Here is a 21642-nt window from a genome sequence, read left to right as displayed (position 1 = left end):
TAATAAACTTCAAAAATGGATTATAAATTAATTATAGTTAATTATTTTTAAAAGGATTAGGAAAAGTATAAGTGTTTTGAATTCTAAAGATTAATTATTAAGTTTTTATAGTCGTCAATGTAAGAAATATAATGAGTATTGCAGCCGTTAAAAACTACTCTGTACTTTTTATTTGAAGAGATTCTACATGCTTAATATATATTTTTAAGTATGGAGACCAGATTGGCAAGTTGCATTCAAACTTAGGGCGAATTTATATGAAATACTACTTTTAAGAATATTAATATTAGTATATATGAAACTTGAAGTAATACATCTAATATAGTTTAGTAATCGTAATTAGTATGGTGGTTTCTTTGAAAATTGTCATTATCAAATTCTAAGTTCTTAAAACGAAGGTGTATACTGTTTAATAAGTGAAAAGTAGAAGTAGACGTTTTTTTGATATTTAGAACCTGTCATTTACTAGGACTTAAATTTAATTTTTTTTCTTTTAGCCAATGGTAAACCATATTTAAAGATTAAATAAGATATATTATATAATAAACTTAACTATAAAAGTTAAGTGTCAAAAACTTATTATTTTGATTTTTTTTCTTTCAAAATATGGTATATATAAAGCAAAATAAATTTACATTTATCATGAAAATTAAAAAGTTTTCAAAATTTAAAATTGCAAAAACAGTTTCTCACGATTAATAGTAGAACTACTTAAAAAATTCTTGATATCTTTTGAAAAATATTGTTTCACAGGTTTCCAAAAACACAAAGACCTAAAATTATTTAACGATAAATTAATATGAAATATAAGTATAAGTTACACGATTAATTTGTATAATTTTAAAACTTATAATAAAATAGTAAAATTAGTTTGTGTTGTGCCACTCTAATATAGGTTTAAATTTCTAATGAAGAAAAAACTCATGACATTTATAGAAATTTAGAGGAGCAAAAAATACGAGAACAAAGTCAATAGACTTCAAGCTGACTTAACTGTAATGAATAAAAAGTAAGTATGTTGCGTATAAGAATCGTCTGAGAAATATTTGGTTAAAGGAAACAAAGAACTTGAAGGAGTTTATATAAACTTCTGCTTCTAGTTATACTTAATTTAATTATAATCAATTTATTATTCTCTTTCAAAATGTTTTTTCAGTACTTAAAATGTTTTTACTTGCGTTATTTCAACTGTTCATTATTTAAGTAAATTGTATCAAACTTTTGTCAACTAAAGTACTAATTTAATACGTAATTGAAACATTTTGTATGTTTTATAAATTTAAGTGAAGGTTTTAAAGAACATTACCTAGCAGGACTTTATTAACCTCGGACTTTTTATACAAATAAACATGTCTGTTTAATTATTAGTGACTTTTTTGGCTCTAGAACTAAGAAGAAGTTTATTAATGAGAAGAAATCAAGACGGTCAATCGACGGAACATACTTTTGCGGTTTATTATATGACATAACTGTTTTAATATCTAGGTTATACCTAAAATTCATTTTTTTCCACTTAATATAACAAAATTATTTAATTTCTCCTAATGTTTGTTTCAATTACATTATATAATAGACCTATACAAGTTTTATGTTAAGTTTTAAGAGATATTATAATTAAACTTAAAACTAGCCTACTATAAAACGTTAATACATTAGTCAGCAATAATACAACATTATAACAAGTAGTAGTTTACTACTTGTTTCGAGAAGTACAATGAAGGAGTCAAAGATAAGTTAAGTGGAATTTACATCAAAGGAGTCAAAGTTTTAAGTGGAAAATTACAGAAAGACTTGTGCGTGACGTAGTAAGTAGAGAAGAGAGTAAAAAAATAAATAAGTTTTTCTTAGTGTGTTAAAAGGATGTTTTGGGTTGTTGTGGGGTTGTTGACGGATTGGGCAAAGGGAATAGAAGCTCTGCAAAGGATAGTAGAATTGCTTGAGTTTTGTAAATTGTAACCAGCGTACAGTCACTAAGCTTAAGAAAACCTCGAGTCAGTTGTGGTAGAACTTCATCACGTTACTTTATCACATTGTCGTGTTTTGTTTTTAAATGTTTATAAATTCACCATTCACTTAAAGTTGTTTTCTAGATACTAGATTATAAATAAGCTCAATACATTAAAGTTATTGATCGTTCCATTAGAACGTTTTATAATTATATTAGAATATATATTAGAATATATATTAGAACGTTTTAATATTATATATATATATTTTAACTAAGATTTCATGTCGTCCAAACGCTTATCGATGGACGACATAAAACGCATGACGCGGTCGCAAACTAAGGCGAAAAGCAATAATAAGCAATTACCTAACCTAACTACGACCGAGCCATCGGTCAGTGGTTATAATGGCGTCCTCCCTACAAGCACAGATGTACCACCTTTCGATGAAACAGCGAATAGCGGACCGAATGATAGAAATGTTGAAAATAAGGGCGAAGAAGGTAAAAAAACTGATACAGAAGGATTAACCTTTCAGGTCAATACACCAACTTATGACGAAGCTAGAACTTTATTTAATGATCGAATTATACAGGCAAATAAAAAAACAGAAATGGATAAAATACCTTCGACGAAGTTAGAAAATGATCAAAAAATTTTTTTTCAACAGAATAACATTTCGACCCAGGATAATTTAAACATTATTAAGAAAACAGACTATGAAATACAAATAGAAGAAATGAATAAATTACTTAAGATAAGCGAAGAAAACCTTAGAAGACAACAGGCGGAAGAACAAATTCGTAAAATAAGGGAGAAAATTTGTGAAAATAATAATAAACTGGAAAATCTGATCACAAGTCAAAACTTTATACATACAGATAATAACATGACGCATCACATCAGTAATAACATGTATGCAAATAAAAACAACTTTTGCGACGAAGATTATATGCAGAACCAAAATATTTATAATAGAAATTTTGATAATATTAACTCAAACCATACAGTATATGGAAAATATATGGAAATGGACAGATTAATAAAAAAATTCAACAGAATAGAGAAAGTAAAAAATCCTAGAGATGTATTGGGGTATTTCCAGGAAGAATTTCATCGACTTAACATACGTGATGATTACGTGAAGTATAACATACTTATCGAAAAATGGCCAACTGAGGATGTTTCGAATTTTTATAGATTAGTGGACAGGGAACATCGAAACTTCGAATCATTCTGTGATTTTTGTGTTAATAGGGACGACTCTCTGAGCGATATTCTCAGTAAGGTACCACAATATGATGCTTCTACCCCGTTTGGTGTATTCCTCGCAGATGCAACTAAATTCGCAGAAAGCAGCAAAGTTGACCGCATAAAATTTTTCTGCTACTACTTAAGTCCACTTTCATTGAAAACAAAAATCAGAGAAAACTTTAATGAAAACTATGATATCTTCAAGAGAAGGACACAAGGTATTTGGAATTGTCAAGAGGAAAAAATACCTTCCAATCCGGTAAATTATGATAGAACGCCACGAACTAATCAAATTTATAGTACAAATCCTAGAAGGTATAACAATCGAAATATCGGACATAAAAACAATAATTTTAATTACAACAATAACAACAACGGAAATTTTAGACCGTATCGAAATCATCAAATTCCAGATTTTTACTCACACAATAAAAACAATAACAATAATTGGAACTACCAACAAACTAGTGCAAAACCAAATCCGTTTACAAACCAGGGTGACTTATGCTATCAACATTGGCGATACGGAAAAGAGGCTTACTCTTGTAATAGGAAAGATTGTAAGATGAATCATCTAATTGCGAATCACCAACAACAGAAAAGTTGCAACGTTGCTGTTATGCAAACAGACTTAACAAAGGACAAGGAAACTAAGTTATACGACGAAGATAATAAAAACTGCAGTTACAAAGCAATACCAGTGGATAACACAGAAAATAGTTTTGTAAATCAAAAGAGCTCATTAACGGTAAGCATGAAAGGAACGAAAGAGAATGATATTCATGAAAGTACAATGCCTACATGTTCGGGAAATACAGATCAAATAAACAACAATCTAGAAAATATTTTGAAAAAGATAAACGAATTGGTTTTGGACAAAAGTAATGTTCCGGTTAAACAATGCTCAGTTTTAGAAAATAAAACAGAAACAACCGATATAAAAAATCTTCCTAAAAACCTCCTATTCGCACTGGAAAAAAAATCGGGAGTCTTGTTATTAATCGATTCAGGTAGTGAAGTGTCTATCTTACCGAAAATGTTAACTAATGGAATAAATCAATATTTCCAGCCAAAAAGTAAAACAATAAAGGGTTTGGGAAACTCAACCATTTATCCAATAGGGAGTGTAGATGTGGATCTCAGCATTGGAAATATGCTTTTAAAAAAAGCCACATTTTGGGTTACCAAGGAATCGGGGGACTATGGAATTATTGGATTGGATATACTCAAAGCTAACAAACTAATTATTTCACCTCACACTTCCGAAATTCTTGAATACAATTTAAATCGTAAAGCCAGACTATATACAGCTGGGGAATTAACCACAGCTGCTGAGGGACCATGTAAAAAACTCAAAATAACTAGTTACCAAGAGAAATCAGATGACAAAAACAATATAAAAAGCATACTTGAGGAGTTCAAAGAACTTACGATGGAACCAGATTACAATAAACCAGTTAAACATGGACATTCACTTGAGATAAAAGTAAATAATCTAGTACCAAGAATGATTAAAGCACGTAAATGCAACGGAATGAGACGTAAAATAGTTGAGGAAAATTTTAACGATTTAATAATAAGAGGGGCAATGTCAAGAGGACAAGAAGCAATATATGTATCACCAATTACGATGGTACCAAAAAAGGATGGAAATATAAGAATCTGCATAGATTATACAACCTTAAATGCCCACACAAACCCAATCTCATACCCATTGCCTCGCATTGATGAGCTTCCTGAGTTTATTCCAAATGGGTCAAAAATTTTTTCCTGTCTTGACTTAAAAGAAGCGTACTACAGTCTTCCAATTCACCCAAACTCTCAAAAATATGCTGCTATAATTGCTCATCATGGTGTGTTTATCCCTCATCGCACAACATTTGGCCTCATGAATGCGCCGATGCGTTTTCAGATGATGATGGAAGATATTTTGACTCCTTGCACAGGTTTTGTTTATGTTTATCTGGATGACATACTTGTTTTTAGTGAAACTAAAAAAGATCACGAATTGCATCTTAGAAAGGTGCTTCAAACATTACAAGATAGTGGACTGTATTTGAACGCTAAGAAGTGTATAATAGCAGAATCAAAAGTAGACTTTTTAGGACATTCAATTGGAGCCGATGGTATAGGTGTCATGGATAGCAAAGTGGAAGCAATTATTAATTTACCGAGGCCAACAAATAGAAAGGAACTAAAAAGATTCATCGGTTTAGTCAATTATTATTACCATCACATTCCAAGATTATCTGAAATCATAGCACCACTTAACGAATTGTCTGGAGGACCCAAAGCTACTAACAAAAAACCACTAAAACTAAATCAATTCCAAATTAATGCATATAAGGATACATTGAAGGTGTTGGCAAAGGCAGCAACCTTAGCTTATGAAGATCACAATATGCCATTAATATTATACTCAGACGCATCCGAAACTCATGTGGGGGCGGTGTTGGAGCAGGAAGGAATAGATGGAAATAAAAGGCCTCTTGCGTTCTTTTCAAAAAAACTTCCTAGCCTTAAGAGATATAGATCTACTTTTTATAAAGAACTAAGGGCTCTGTATTTAAGTTTGAAACATTTTCAAAGTAGGATAATTGGTCGTGAACTTATTATTAGGACCGACAGTCAGTCAGTAGAAAAAGCAATCACAAATCCAATTAAAGATCAGTCACCAATGGAACAACGTTACATCGCGGCAATCAAGGAGTTTAACCCTTTTATAAAACATATAGCTGGTGCCGATAACATAGTAGCCGATATATTAAGCAGACCACCTCATAGCACATCCATGCACATAGCCCTACAAGATAACGATCCAGACTATGTTCATAACTCAAACACAGATTTGAGCTGTTCTGACACAGATGATGATCTGACTGAAAATGAAGAAGAGTTAATAACAGCGGCATCATTAAATAAGTTAGAAATAGCCCAACTTCAAAAAAACGAACCTTTATTATTAAAGAAAGCCAAAGAATTAAAAAAGGAAATAAAATATGTGGGATCGGAGGACTTAGCAGTAATCCAAGAAGGAGATAACCAACGTATAATCTTACCCTCGATATTACGTTTGACAGCATTTGAATTAGCTCACGGATATCTACATTTGGGAGTAGAAAGATCTATAATAGCGACTGCAAAGGATTACTGGTGGCCAACTTTGAAGACTGACATAAAATATTGGTGTAAGAGCTGTGCCGAGTGCCAAGCTACTAAAACTTTTAGACACAATAGACCTAAAATAGGTCTGTATCCAAAGAATACAGAACGTTTCCAATTTATTCATGTGGATCTTATTGGTCCAATGAATGTAATTTCAGATGATAACAAATATATTATGACTATCAAAGACAGAGGTACCGGATTTTTGGTTACTACACCTTTACCTAATAAGAAAGCTCAGACAGTAAAAAATGCGCTGATACAATCGTGGTGCGGGATTTTTGGAGTACCACAAGTTATTGTCACAGACAATGGATGTGAGTTTAATAATAGCCTTCTCAAGGAAGTATTCCAACAATTAGGTATAGACCATCGATACGTACCACCTTATAGTCCGGAAAGTAATGGTTTTGTTGAAAGACAACACAGAAGTATTAATGTTGCATTAAGAACGTTAGTCGATAAAGAAAAATGGTCTATGCTCTTACCTCTGATAACTACATCCATTAACAACTCGTTTATTGAAGGGAATCTGTTTACTCCGTCGCAATTAGCATTAGGAACGTGCACGAATATAAGTGGTAGGATATTTTTCAACAAGGTCAGCAACAACCATAAGGAGATTGACACTTATGAAACAAATTTCTTCCTTCATACGATGTCGAATGCATATAGAAAACATAAATGCTACACAGAAAAGCATACTTATTATGAGCCTGGTCTTTTTGACTGTGAGAAAGTGTGGATTCGAAAAAAGAATAAATCACATCTGAGTGCACAATATCACGGCCCGTACCCAATACTTTCTTATTCCGATCACTCCATGATCATAGAAAAAAATGGTAAACCGATAAAAGTCTCATTAAGAAACGTAAAAGGGTATTTCCCTCGTGAGGAACTCGACGCGGAGGGTAACAAATTGGGACCTACGGCTGCATACAATTTGAGGGAAAGAAATATTGAACTAAACTACGCAGATATAGACACTACCACATACGATGAATCCGATTAAAAGTAAGTTTTGAATTGAGAGTAGGAACTAACATTAATCAGATTGACATGTTCAAAATATTTTATTCGTACAATATTGTTTTAGTTAGCATGATATATAAAAATAGTTTTAATATTAAAGCATAGCTGTGTGATTCGTTACAATAAGCAATTGAGTGCGAAATACTTATTTATTAAGATTTTTTTTGTGTTAATTTAGTAAGGCCTGTTTAAGCCTAAACAAGCGATTGTAATCAACTTGTTGTGTTACTTTTTCATCTTATTGCATGTAATTAATTTTTTTTTATTTTTTCCATAAATAATAATAAAAAAATTTTTAATAAAAATAAAATAAAATAAAATAAAAATAAAAAATATAAAAAAAATAATAAAAATTAATAAAAATTTCCAAAAATCATAAAACTTATAAAAAAATTTTTTGAATAATTAATATTATAAACTATCAATTTTAGAATAATGTATTATATTATGTATTAACAGTATTTATAAATCTTGTATCGATGTTACGAGTATAAAGCATCGATGGGCATGAGTAAATAAATATTGTTTCAGATTTTATTTAACATGTTATATAAATGCATAAGATGCTATAGCTTTCATTTAACACCTTTGTAATATAATATGAAACTTTTTGTCAATAGAAATTAGTAAAGCATGAGAATAATAAATTAGCTTTTGAATAAAATTTGTTTTTTAATAAATTTTGTTAATAAGTGCAAACGAATATTTTAATTTTTTTAATATGCGATGTTATACACAAAGGATTTGTATTCGAAATTGTGACATTTAATTAACATGGGAATATAATTAGTGAAACAAATTTTTTAAATTTTTTGAAGGATTTTGAAAAATAAATGTTTTTATTTTGTTTTATTTTGTAATAATATTCCCAGCTGATATTATTTAGTATAAATTTTTAGCTTGTCGGCGAATAATTGATTAATATTTGTAACTATTTAGATAAATAAAATATAATAAAATTAAAAAAAATAAAAAACGCGATACTTAAAATTAGAAATTGTTAGATTAATGAAAATGTTTACACAAAACTTTTTAAATTTAAATATTTAAAAAGTTGTGGCATAAATTTATTTTGCCAGCACTTGGATCATTTAAGAAGCTAAGAAAACTTGAGTGCTTTTATTAAGTTAAACTTTTCAACTTATTCAAAATTGAATTATTTCAAGTATAGGAGTCAGGGGAATTCAATTGAACAAGAAACTGAAGATAATTAAACTTTTATCAAGTAGTTACAATTTTGATAGAAGATATTTAAGATTTTTTTCTTTTGTTGTGATCATATATATCTGCTTTTCAAGAAACATTTATAAAAAAAATCAACTGAAAGGAAAGCTCAGACTTCAAAATTTTTTTTAGTTACATTAGAATTATATGTAGCATACTGAGATTTTTTTTGTGTTTTGTTAAATATGTATTATAATAGTAAAGAGTTAAATATTATTATATTATTTTTTTTATATTATTACATATTTGTAAGGAAATCTCACTACTTATGTTAACTTAATTGTTAATGATTTTAAAAATGTTTTAATCTATGATAAATTATAGTACCATAATTTAAATTCTTGAGTTGCGAATAATAATCAATTAATAAAGTACGCGTTGTTTTACAACACGTCAATTTCATACTTCAATAAGGCAGTAGTTTTTACTTTTATATTAACTTTTATCCTTTCTTATCGTTGGGCCTAAAAGGAGAACATGGAAAACAAAATTTTGGTGGATAAACATTTTTACGTATTTGTTTGTTGGCCATATGAAGCTTTATGAAGTATAGAAAATGGACAGCAGAGCTTAACACTATTTTTAGAAAATCTATTCTAGAAATTGGGAGAGGTCAAATACATTACTTTTTCTTATCGTTGGACCTAAGTTAGAACATGGAAACTAAAAATTATGCAGAGCCACAGTAGACTTAGCGGGAAATAGTGTTAAATAGTCGATTATGAAACATTTAGGAAAATTTAAGCGATCGACAGGAAGCAGGACAACATCTAGGATACTTATTGATTCTGCGCGTGAGGGAATATGAAAGGAAGGTCACGATGCAGACGAATAGGAATAACTTTTAGACCAGTTTTGAAGAAATCTTGTTTCTACATAATTCAGCTCATTCGGAAGAAATCAATTAAACTGTTAGTAACTATTTTATTTTTTCATTATTTAGATAATTTTTTTTTATATATTTTTTATTATTACTACTTGGTATTATAATTAAATAAACAATAAGTAGAGATGTTGAAATTTTATATTATTAAACAAATATATGTTGCTTAAATTATAATTTATTATCCAAAGTTTAAGCTTATATGTTATTGTAGTATGTGGGTTAATTAAAATTGAATACTTTCATTTGAAAAAATAGAGGAACATTATTAGAAACACATTTAAACACATCAAACGTTATCCTGCGTTTTAAAACAAATTACTTTACGAATAATATTAACAGTTATGACTTCACTCAATAATTATTGTTATCATTATAGACTTCAATTCTTAAAACTAGAAATTTTTTTTTTAATTTTTTTTGATGTGTTGTTATGTTTAACACCGTAACTATAAAATATTGATACGAGATATTAGAGATGATAATAATTAAACAGAACAGTGATAATATTTATAAAATGATTTTTTATATAATTTTGACATAATGTATAGTTAGGTAACTTCGATTTTGCTTAAGTGCAAACTAATATTTATTAGATTCATTTTGTTCAAAATAATCAAAACATTTAAATGTTTTTTTGTTACTCAATATACTAAATTTTAAGTTATTTTATTTTCATATGTTTAGTTGGTAAAATAAAGAATAAATAAGAAAAATATAAAATTAAAAGATAAAAAAAACATAAAAAAGTTTCAAATATTATTTAATAAAAAAAAATAAAAAAGTTTTGTTGTTTACATTTAACTATTTAACTATGTCATGTGTATAATTATGTCGCTATTATTTTTGTTAGTGGATTTTCATTAAGAATATAAGAAGTTTAGAATGTTTTAGTATATTCTAATTACAATTTGTGTATAATAACTACACAATACTTAATAACTTTAAGAATATTTATTTTCAAACTTTAAATTATTACAATACAATCTTATAGCCTAACTTTAAATCTTTTTTAACAATGTTTTAAAGATTGTTAACACAACGGAAGGAGTTTAAATTATTTAACCGCACCTGTTTGTGATAAAATTCCCGTCGTATAAAAAATCGAATTTTTTTTAAGAATAAGTTACAGCAGTAAAAATGTACTTTAATCATAAACAAATAGGAGTAATGATTGACAGTTCTTGTAAATTTTCACATAAAAAATTGTTAAAAATAAATTTTTCAAACAATAACAAAATAAAACTTGCTATTTTCGTTTTACAAGCATCTGATAATTTTTTATAGTTACTGTCGTAAAAGTTAAACTTTCTTATCAATTTAAATTTCACTCGGATTTTATTTTCTTATCGATAAAATCTAAAACGTTAGGAGTAAATAACAATTGTTAAATTTTCATAACATCTGGCTTTAATTTATTTAGTATGGCGTTTGACTTTAAATCGATAACAAAACAGAACCTAAAAGTACTATAAAGTTTTTCTTACCAAAACACTTAATTTTATTAACTAATTGTCTTATTAGTCTCTTGTAACATAATTTTAAAAGAAATACTTACTCAATTTGTTGATATATTACGTCACATTGTACGGCAAACTTCTAGTTTAATAATTAGTTTTCTCTGTAGGGTTAAAGCTATTTTGATAACTTAAAGTGATTTTTATCTATTGATAAAGTTATAATGATAATTTAGTAAAAAGTTAATTAATACATTTAATATTTAACTATTGATTGCTATAATGATACAATAACTATCAAACATATTTCTGTGAATTTAGATTAAAAAACTGTTATCATTTAATTATTTTCATTAAATTATCTAAATAATATAATAAATATTTTGCTTTAATAACTTATTAATTAAGTTTATTAAAATGAATTATAAAAAAAATATAAAGTTTGGGTAGCTTTATCTATTTTTTAACAATCTTACTTAATGTCTAAAAAAATTCCACTAATGTTTGCTTAAAAAGTGTATAAAAAATAAGTATATAAACTTTTGATTATAGCTTCACAAGCGGTTGTGATTTGTTTAGGTAACAGTTATGTTGATATTATGCATAAGGCATTTTATGGGTTTGAGCATCGATGTAGAAATTTCATTGTCTTAAACTACAAATTACTTATTAAGTTTATTCTCATTATGTCATGCTTAGAAATATATTATGATTTATAGTTACTATATGTATAGTCTGCCTGTTGTAGTTTTCATATTAATTTATCTTATTTTTTTTTTTTTTTTTGTATATATATATTGTTGATGTTATTCATTTATGATGAAGAAATTTTGTTTTTTTTTAAAAAAGCGCAAAGTTCTGGTCTTTTTTTTTTTTAATTGCTAGTTTAACTACTTAACTCGTAAACAACCTCGCATGGCATGTTAACAGTGAATTTAAGTATTCACTTAATTATATTAATCTTAGTGCATCGTATATCATAAAAATAATATAAATATAGTTTTTTATTTTAAGCCAGTAGAATAACCACAAATCAAGTGTTTTAAAGTTGTCAAATCATGACATTATGTTAAACATAAAAAAAAAAACATTTAATAAATAAACTTTAAACAAATAAAAAACTAAAAGTTAGTAGTCTGGAGGATGCAATTCTATTCCCGTGACACTACATAATGAAACTTATCAATTTGTCAATATTTTAAACGAACTTCGTTGGCTGAACTCAGAAATATTTATCATTTTATGTGAGGTAAAATTTTTTTTAAGTTTGGAAGGGTAATCAGCTCCAGTAATATTAACTGAAAGATAGTCGTTGTGTGGGGACGAATAAGTTGATATGGAATATGTGTGGGGACGAATATGTTGATATGGAATATGTGTGGAGACGAATAAGTTAATATGGAATATGTGTGGGGACGAATAAGTTGATATGGAAGAAGTGTGGAGACGAATAAGTTGATATGGAATATGTGTGGAGACGAATAAGTTGATATGGAATATGTGTGGAGACGAATAAGTTGATATGGAAGAAGTGTGGAGACGAAAAAGTTAATATGGAATATGTGTGGAGACGAATAAGTTGATATGGAAGATATGTGGGGACGAATAAGTTGAGAGGGAACTCACCTAAATAGAAATTAATTAAACTTCTTAAATAGAAATAAAAATATTTATTATTTTATAAAGATAGTTGAACTATGAAAACATTCCGAGCTAAACTGCTCGAAAATATTTGGAAAAAGATACTCCAAATGAAATATTTTTTTATGATGATGTTTCTACGAAAGAAACTTTGCTTTTAAATTCAAACGTCCATGATGAAGACAAGAATATACCTTTTTGCTTGACAATTCCACGAGACATCTGTCAGAAAAAAAACGACGAAGTTGAAAGGGTCATGGAAAAACGGACATCAAGTTTATTACAAAATTGAAAAAACAATATTTAGGTTTTGTTATAAGTTTTTTGTTTTTTATGTAATTTTTCTAATTACTTAACTTTAAATAATATTGAATTTCAATATCATAATATCTGTTATTTTTTTTTAGATTTAAATAGCAAATAAGCAGATATAATTAATAATAAAAATGAATGTTTAAATATGATTGTCTATATTTATAATTACGAAACACAAGTTTATAGTTTTTTATGAATTACTGAATTAATTAAGTAGTTTTACCTCAGAAAATGTTTTGTTTTGTATTTTTTTTAGCCATATTGTTATTCCATCCCTCACTAATTTTTTTTATTTTTTTATTTTATTTTTACATCTTCAATTTAATTGAGCTAATTTAGCAAAGTAAAATTTATTGTAGGCATATTGATTAGTAATCACCCTAAAAATTATAACTATTTTAGATAAAATTGTAATGTTCTTACTTATGATTAACCCCGTATATGGAGAAGACTTCTATAATTATATAAATTCGAATGAGAACTTTAAAGAATTCTTACATAAAAATTTTCATTTATATGAATGTTCAAACAGTAATATGATAAAAAATTTCTGCACCCATTTTAATTTCCTTTTTGAAAACGAAGTAAGTGAGAAATGCTCGTACGCAATAGGTTTTGTAGGAATTACTCACATGATAAGTTTTCAAGATATTTCACTATTCAATTTGGAGATGAAATTAAGGTATTTCATCATTTATAACCAACCGTATTTTGGAATGGTGGGAGAGACCAATTAAGCCATCGTATTAATTTTGTATATATCAGATATATGATTCTTTTTGAGAAATTCCATAACCATGTCACTTTAAACTCGAGCACTTGAAATTGTCACACAAAATTACCGTGTATCATATGAAGTATAATTAATGTGGAAGTTAAAGTTACTTGCTTATTATTAATTTTATTTTTTGATGTTGTTATTTTTCCGCTCTCAATACTAAGATGATTGGGCAAAAAAAAAAAATAAAAAAAAAAAATAAATAAAAATAAAAAAAAAAAATAAAAAAAAAAAAAAATAAAAAATTAAAAATTTAAAAAAAAAAATTTTTTGGCGAACTATTTTTTTTTCTCCCACCTCTCTCGTTTTGGTTATAAATAAGAAAATTTAAGCTGGAAGGTAGATAGTATAATGAAGCTGGTCATGAAAACATTATGGATAACAACACTTTGCTTAGCTATGGTCTATTCAGATATAACAAGGAAGGTATATATAGACCTTTGCAAGAATGAGGTAATACAACAGTTCAAAATTATACCCCCTGGGAAATGCATAAACAAAGGAAACACTACTAAAATATACCCAGTAAGGGTTTTTAAACCTTTTAACCAAATGTATAACTTAAGGGCAAAAGCTTGCAGAATGACAAAAGATACTTATAACTGCATACATTACCTTTTCGGCAGTAATGTCTGCAACTTAGTAAGAACGGAACACCAGTTAGTAACAAAGAGGGAGTGTGAATTGTGGGAACAAAGACACTTCACTTCGGTTGGGAGACTCTTACCAAACGCGGAAGGATCCATGACTACGAAAAACATTTTGGAACCGGAATATGGATGGTTTGGAAACCTAATAGAAGTAAAAAATGTTGAATTAAACTATCTAACAATTACAAAAAATGTGGTGACAGAAGAACTACATCACATATCGTTGGGCAAATTGTTTTGCAGTAGAAAATTCAAAACTTGCACAGCAGGAAACTGGAGAATCAATTATGTAGAACCTAGAGAAAAAACCTGTGAAACTATACCGAGGAGTGAAAATAAAACTCTAATAATTCATAAAACTTCAAAAGGAAACTTATTCGAACTAGACGAAACAAACTTAATTGTATCTAACCTGATGAAATGCTCACCAAAATCATTAGCCTGCCTAAAACAAAAGAAAAAATCGAAATTTTTTTGTACAATGACCAATCATGTGCTGGAAATTCCTGAGGAAAGCAACATTGAGCCAATTGGAACTGCAGATGATAATATACCAGCATCACTACGAAATATTCAAGCCACAATTACATCTATTGCACATGGATCGTTTTTGAACAGCGAAAATTTTAGGAACTATTTTAAATTAGTTACCTGTGAAATGGCACGGGCAAATATAGTAGCCCTTATGGGAAGTCAAAGTCTAAATCCATCTCAAGTTTTGTCTTATCTTCTCGAAAGAGAGGTACAGGCTATATTCGCAGGAGGGATTTTAAAAGAACTGAGGTGCTCAAAAGTCCAAGCAGTTTTGCAGCCTAATTTATATTATAATGGTCATGTGTCAGATAGGCCACTATTTGTGGCCTATACTGGCACGGAAGCAAAGCTTACATCACTACGCCAAGGAAGATTTCTTACGGAAAAAATTAGCTCTACAGTTACACCTACTAAACGAAAGACATTTAGTTTCAATAACAGCTTGATAATATATAATAACAATACCTTAATCGATCAAATACCAGCACTGAAAAAGATTACAATAAAAAATGTTGAACTAGAGGAAAAAAGTTTCGACATCTTAGAGGAAAACCTAAATGAAGACTTACAAGAAGTTTCTTGGTCTGAAGAAGATGTTACACAGCAGCAACTCAAGAACTTGTTGTTAATTACCAAGGAAGAATATATAAGTGATGGAATCAACATAGAAGAATTACTGGCAGAAACGCATACTATGGACTACAACAATGTGAGGGCCATGCTGGAAAAAATTAAATATTCGATTTGGAAGAAAATTAAGAATATCTTAGGACTTTTAGGACATATTTATACAATTATAGCAACAATCTTAATTGTTGTTGTTATTATTCAAACATTAAGGGAGAAATGTGGAAAAAAACCAAATGAGGGGGATAAAAAATGAGAAATAGGTGGCCGTTACTGATCATGTATATATTGGTTTTATTATTTTTTTTTGTTTTTCCTTTTTCCTTCATTAGCAACAAGGTCAGGGATAATTATTATAATATTAATCACATTATTTCTTCATCACATCACTTTCAAAAAAAAAAAAAAAATAAAAAAAAAAATAAAAAAAAAAAATAAAAAAAAAATAAAAAACAGAGCCACAGTATACTTAAATTGAGAATGCATTGAAACAATAGAGTAAAGTAAGTAATATGAACTTATAAAATTTACTGAAAATAATATTTGTCCAAAAATAAAAAAATAAAACATGAGTTGGTTAAAAAATATAAAAATATTAAAAAAATAAATAAATAAATAAAATATATATATAATAACGTTTGGATAACAATTATTCTTCTTAACAGCATTTTTGTTTAATTAAAAATGAGTTGTAACAGCACGAACAAATCCGAAGACGCTGTGTCTTTGTTGGCAAGCGAAACTGATAGTTTAACAGAAATCGATGGAAACAAAAATTGTGATCACAGAAGAGACAAATATGATTCTGAAGATAGAAGATATGACGGTAGAACGGAAAACAGAAGAATTATACGTCGAACAAATAGTTATTATCGCTGGGACAATAGAAGAACGCCACCTTCCAGGTCCTCATATTATAGACGATCAAACTATTCATTAAGAAATAACCAGCCAAGAAGAGAAGAAGTTATGAGACTCAACAAATCAAGATACGAACCAACTAGGAATGTGAGTAGGAATACAATGCCATCGAGACGATGGCAATCTAATGAAGGGTCATGGACAACATCAAAAAATATTCAGGAGAGTCATATGAAAATAAATATCAGCGCTACGAGATCAAGAAAAGTAGAAACGCAATCAGGAGATAGGACATTTTCCTCGACAAATAACATACAAAAAGGAAATAGTGGGAAGCAGGTTACTATGCCAACGAAAAGAGCACGAACGCCAACTAGCGAAGAGGCAGCCCAGACAACTAACAAAAAGCAAAAAGAAGATGGTACGATTCAAGAAACAAAACCACAAAAGGTACGAACTCAATCTGGTGTAAAAATTTTACATACGACGGAGGAGAAACGAAAAGAAAATAGCAAAGTTCAAATGCAAGAGACGGAGATATCTGAAGGAGTGGAAAATGAATCATCAACTAAGCTAAAAAAGCACACTTTAAGTGAAATGGAAGTTGCAAAGGAAAGATCTAACAACCTCGAAGATGTGGGAAGTTTTGTTAAAAATTCTAAAGAGTCTCACCTTGCCTACGACCAAAAAAATGTCAAGAAAATGGTCAAACAAAAAGAGGTTATTAAAGAAAAGGATGCAACAAAAGTTATGGTAATTGAGGATGAAAAAAATCTTTCAAATGTTACACATGAAGGGGAAGAAACTCTCCAAGAAAATGAGTTAGTGGAACTTTTACAAGAAGTACTCATAAAGAAAGCTGTACAATCATTTAATGATTCTAGCGTGAAAGGGGCAATGGAATTTTTGGGAACTGAAGTAGAAAGGTTAAAAGCCGAACTTAGAAAAAAAAGTGAAGTTATAAATGACTTAACGCAGGACGGAATAAATTTAAGAAAGGAAGGAACTGAGCTTTGTGACAAAATACTTAATGCCAACAATACCATTGAAATATTACAAGAAAGATTAAATAAGCAAAAGAGAAAAAAGGAAAACGTCCAAGAAAAACTAAGAACTAAAAAACTAAGAATAACAAATCTCTTGAAAGAGTTAAAGGAACTCAAACAGGCAAACAAAGAGCATGAAGAAAAACATAGTAAAGAAATAGTCAAATGGAAACAACAAGTTAAAGAGCTTAAACTGAAAAATATAGAAGATGAAAAAATGAGTTGCTTGACCATTCAAGATGGACTCGAGAGATTTTGCAAAGCAAAAACAAATACACACCACCTGTTTTCTATTCAATGTGGAGATATTGATATCAATGTCGTGAAAAGAACTGCGTCCGAGGATAAACCAAATATCAAGATGAAATATAGAGACACAGGAAAGGAAGAGATTGAGACAGACAGTAAAAAATTGAATAAAAAACAAAAGTCATCTTTAAAAAATGAAAAAGAGAAAGTAGCAAATGACGGAGGGTTATTATCAAAGATTTGGAAAAGTGGAGATGAAAGAGATGGGACAGCCGAGATTATGGAACAGTCGCACGGAATCTCGAAGTCATCTATAAAAAAAGAAAAAGAGAAAGTAGCAAATGACGGAGGGTTATTATCAAAGATTTGGAAAAATGGAGATGAAAGAGATGGGACAGCCGAGGTTATGGAACAGTCGCACGGAATCTCGAACTGCCTCCAGGTGGGAACGGCCTTGAAATCGGTTTCTAAAGAAGCTAGAACTTTTCCGGAAATAGAAGAAACGTTTAAAAACGAAGATCATTTGTCGCATTGGTTCCCTTGTGTAAATGAGACAAATTTAAATACACCAGAGTTTTTCGGACAAGACAAACCGAGTTCGATGTAGCACTCTGTTTTCCTCTCAATCAAGCTAAGTTTTAAGTCCCTAGCACTTTTCCACCAAGGTTTTACGAGTTTTTCCCCAGAAGAACGAACCCCTTGTCCGAGAGATTTCCTTTTCCAGCAACGGGAGGTTCCTATCAACGAGAAGCTGTGTTTTACGAGTTTTCCCCAGAAGAACGAACCCCTTGTCCGAGAGATTTCCTTTTCCAGCAACGGGAGGTTCCTATCAACGAGAAGCTGTGTTTTACGAGTTTTCCCCAGAAGAACGAACCCCTTGTCCGAGAGATTTCCTTTTCCAGCAACGGAAGGTTCCTATCAACGAGAAGCTGTGTACGTGAACTTACAAGACAAATTGTAGCTTAGGTATTAATTAATTTTTTTTTTCTGTTTTAAAAATTGTGTGTAATTGCTAACATCTTATAATTAATTTTTTTAATCGTTTTAAAAAACTATATTAGTGTATTTCTACAAAAAAATGTTTTTCTTAGTATTTAAAAATAACTATTAATCTGAAAACTATTGTTTTATTAAAGAATTTTATTTTTATTTCAATGAAAATGCTTTTTATTTTGTCATGCTTAACCAAATTAACATTGTTCAAACTTAGATTAAGAAGTGATAGAGACTTCCAGTAAATTTAAATACTAGCATAATTTTTTCGTGTTTATTTTCTCATATTTTGAGTCTCGAACAATTCATGTTTTAAGGTAAAGTTTTACAGTTTCCTGTAAAAAATTAATTTCGTAATTTAACTTTTTCTTAGTTCTACTAACGACTGTAGTGAGGTTTTTTTTGGGTGCAGTGTCTTAAGTTGGGTAGAGGTTTTAGCCTAGCAAAAGTAAATACAAACTACAAGTGCTCATTTAGATTATTAAAAAAAAAAACGAAGTTAGGGAAGGGTAGTATAACAAGTAGTAGCTTCTACTTGTTTCAAAAGCTAGAACGAGAAAATAACTTCAAATATTTTAGCACTCAGAAGATAAAAACAAATCAATTAAGTAAGGTAGGAAGGGTAGTATAACAAGTAGTAGTTTACTACTTGTTTCGAGAAGTACAATGAAGGAGTCAAAGATAAGTTAAGTGGAATTTACATCAAAGGAGTCAAAGTTTTAAGTGGAAAATTACAGAAAGACTTGTGCGTGACGTAGTAAGTAGAGAAGAGAGTAAAAAAATAAATAAGTTTTTCTTAGTGTGTTAAAAGGATGTTTTGGGTTGTTGTGGGGTTGTTGACGGATTGGGCAAAGGGAATAGAAGCTCTGCAAAGGATAGTAGAATTGCTTGAGTTTTGTAAATTGTAACCAGCGTACAGTCACTAAGCTTAAGAAAACCTCGAGTCAGTTGTGGTAGAACTTCATCACGTTACTTTATCACATTGTCGTGTTTTGTTTTTAAATGTATATAAATTCACCATTCACTTAAAGTTGTTTTCTAGATACTAGATTATAAATAAGCTCAATACATTAAAGTTATTGATCGTTCCATTAGAACGTTTTATAATTATATTAGAATATATATTAGAATATATATTAGAACGTTTTAATATTATATATATATATTTTAACTAAGATTTCATGTCGTCCAAACGCTTATCGATGGACGACATAAAACGCATGACGCGGTCGCAAACTAAGGCGAAAAGCAATAATAAGCAATTACCTAACCTAACTACGACCGAGCCATCGGTCAGTGGTTATAACATTTACAACAGACTTACAATGTAGTTTTTAGACCGTAATATAAAGATTTTTAAATCTGAATATCAATATTGTAAAGGTTTACTTTTTAAAATTTGCTTATGTTAGCATTTCTATAGTCACGTGAAATACTATAATATCCTAATTAAATATAGTTATAACTGCTTACTTTAAAATCCTACAAGAAGAGTTCAAAACATTATAAAGTAAACGATTTAGTAAATTGTATATGATTAACGAAAAACGTCTGTTTAAGTAGATTGAAAGAACAAAAAATATGAAATAATGAAAAAAATTTAAATTAAGTGTAGGATGAAATATCAAAAAATGAGGTAATAAAAATAAATTAAACTTATGTTAAGTTAATACTAAAAATAAAATTTATACTAACGAAGTTTTTTGCGTAAAACATTAACACAATAATGTTTAAAAGAAACTAAAAATATATATATATATCATAACTTTATTAAGACTAGTTTGTTTTTGTATGAAATCCAGATAAGAAAAAAAAAATAAGTAGAATGGGTTAGAAACGATCGGGTTAGAAGTGATCAGGTTAGATGTGATCGGGTTAGAAATGCTCTTTTTGGAATTATCGGGTTAGAAGTGATCGGGTTAGAAATGATTGGGTTAGATGTGATCGGGTTAGAAGTGATCGGGTTATAAGTGATCGGGTTAGAAACGATCGGGTTAGAAGTGATCGGGTTAGAAGTGATCAGGCTAGAAATGATCGGGTTAGAAATGATCGGTTTGAAGTGATCGGGTTAGAAATAATCGAGTTAGAAGTAATCGGGTTAGAAGTAATCAGGTTAGAAGTGATCGAGTTAGAAGTGATCGGGTTAGAAATGGTCGGGTTAGAAGTGATCGGGTCAGAAACGATCGGGTTAGAAGTGAACGGGTTAGAAATGATAGCGGGTTAGAAATGATCGGCTCCCAATGTTAAATACTTACTTATAAATGAATTTTTTTCATTGTAACTATTTTTTGTACAAAAATTTTATGGTTTTGTTAAAATTATAGTTTATTAAGTTACTTTTTGTTTTTTGTAGTAAAATGCAGTGTGTAAGACAGTACTATGCATATTTTTACTTTTATTTAACTTACTTTCTATTTAAAGAAAACTTATTTCATGCCATAAAAAAATTAAATATTTTCGTTTTGCTCTACCTGAAATTTTCATAATTTTTAAACTCCGTTTATAAAACTATATTGATTTAAATCCAAACTTTCAAAAATATTTGTTTAAAATAATAAAGAGAAATGTTTCGTTTCAAGGATATATAGAGCTAAAAAATAAGCATTTTTTTAACTATAAAAGAAAAAATTACGATAGGTAAAACGAAAACATATAAAATAGCTTGTTTTGGCCATCAGGGGGATCTAACTAATAAGAAATGGAAAAAGTAAATGCTAGTAAATTATAATATATTATGTTAAGTAGAAAAGGGGGCGATTCATAATATCGAGTAGTGGTTATTTCTTAAGCTTCTTCAAGTTCGCTAGTTATGAAAACAAGTGTTGGAAAAACTTTTATGATAAAAACAAACAAAATGCAAACAACTAGTTGAACACATTTATGGCTTTGACTATTAATATGTAGTGCAACTCATAAATGATTTGGTTTGTTTGTAATAATGTAGCTTTCAAGTCTAACATAACTTTTTTATTTTACCCAAAGTTGTA

Source organism: Thalia democratica, chromosome 6 (genome assembly GCF_965202585.1).
Source record: "Thalia democratica chromosome 6, ktThaDemo2.hap1.1, whole genome shotgun sequence".
NCBI classification, from domain to species: Eukaryota; Metazoa; Chordata; class Thaliacea; order Salpida; family Salpidae; genus Thalia; species Thalia democratica.
The sequence above is the reverse complement of the archived record's forward strand: the minus strand, read 5'-3'. Positions refer to the sequence as shown.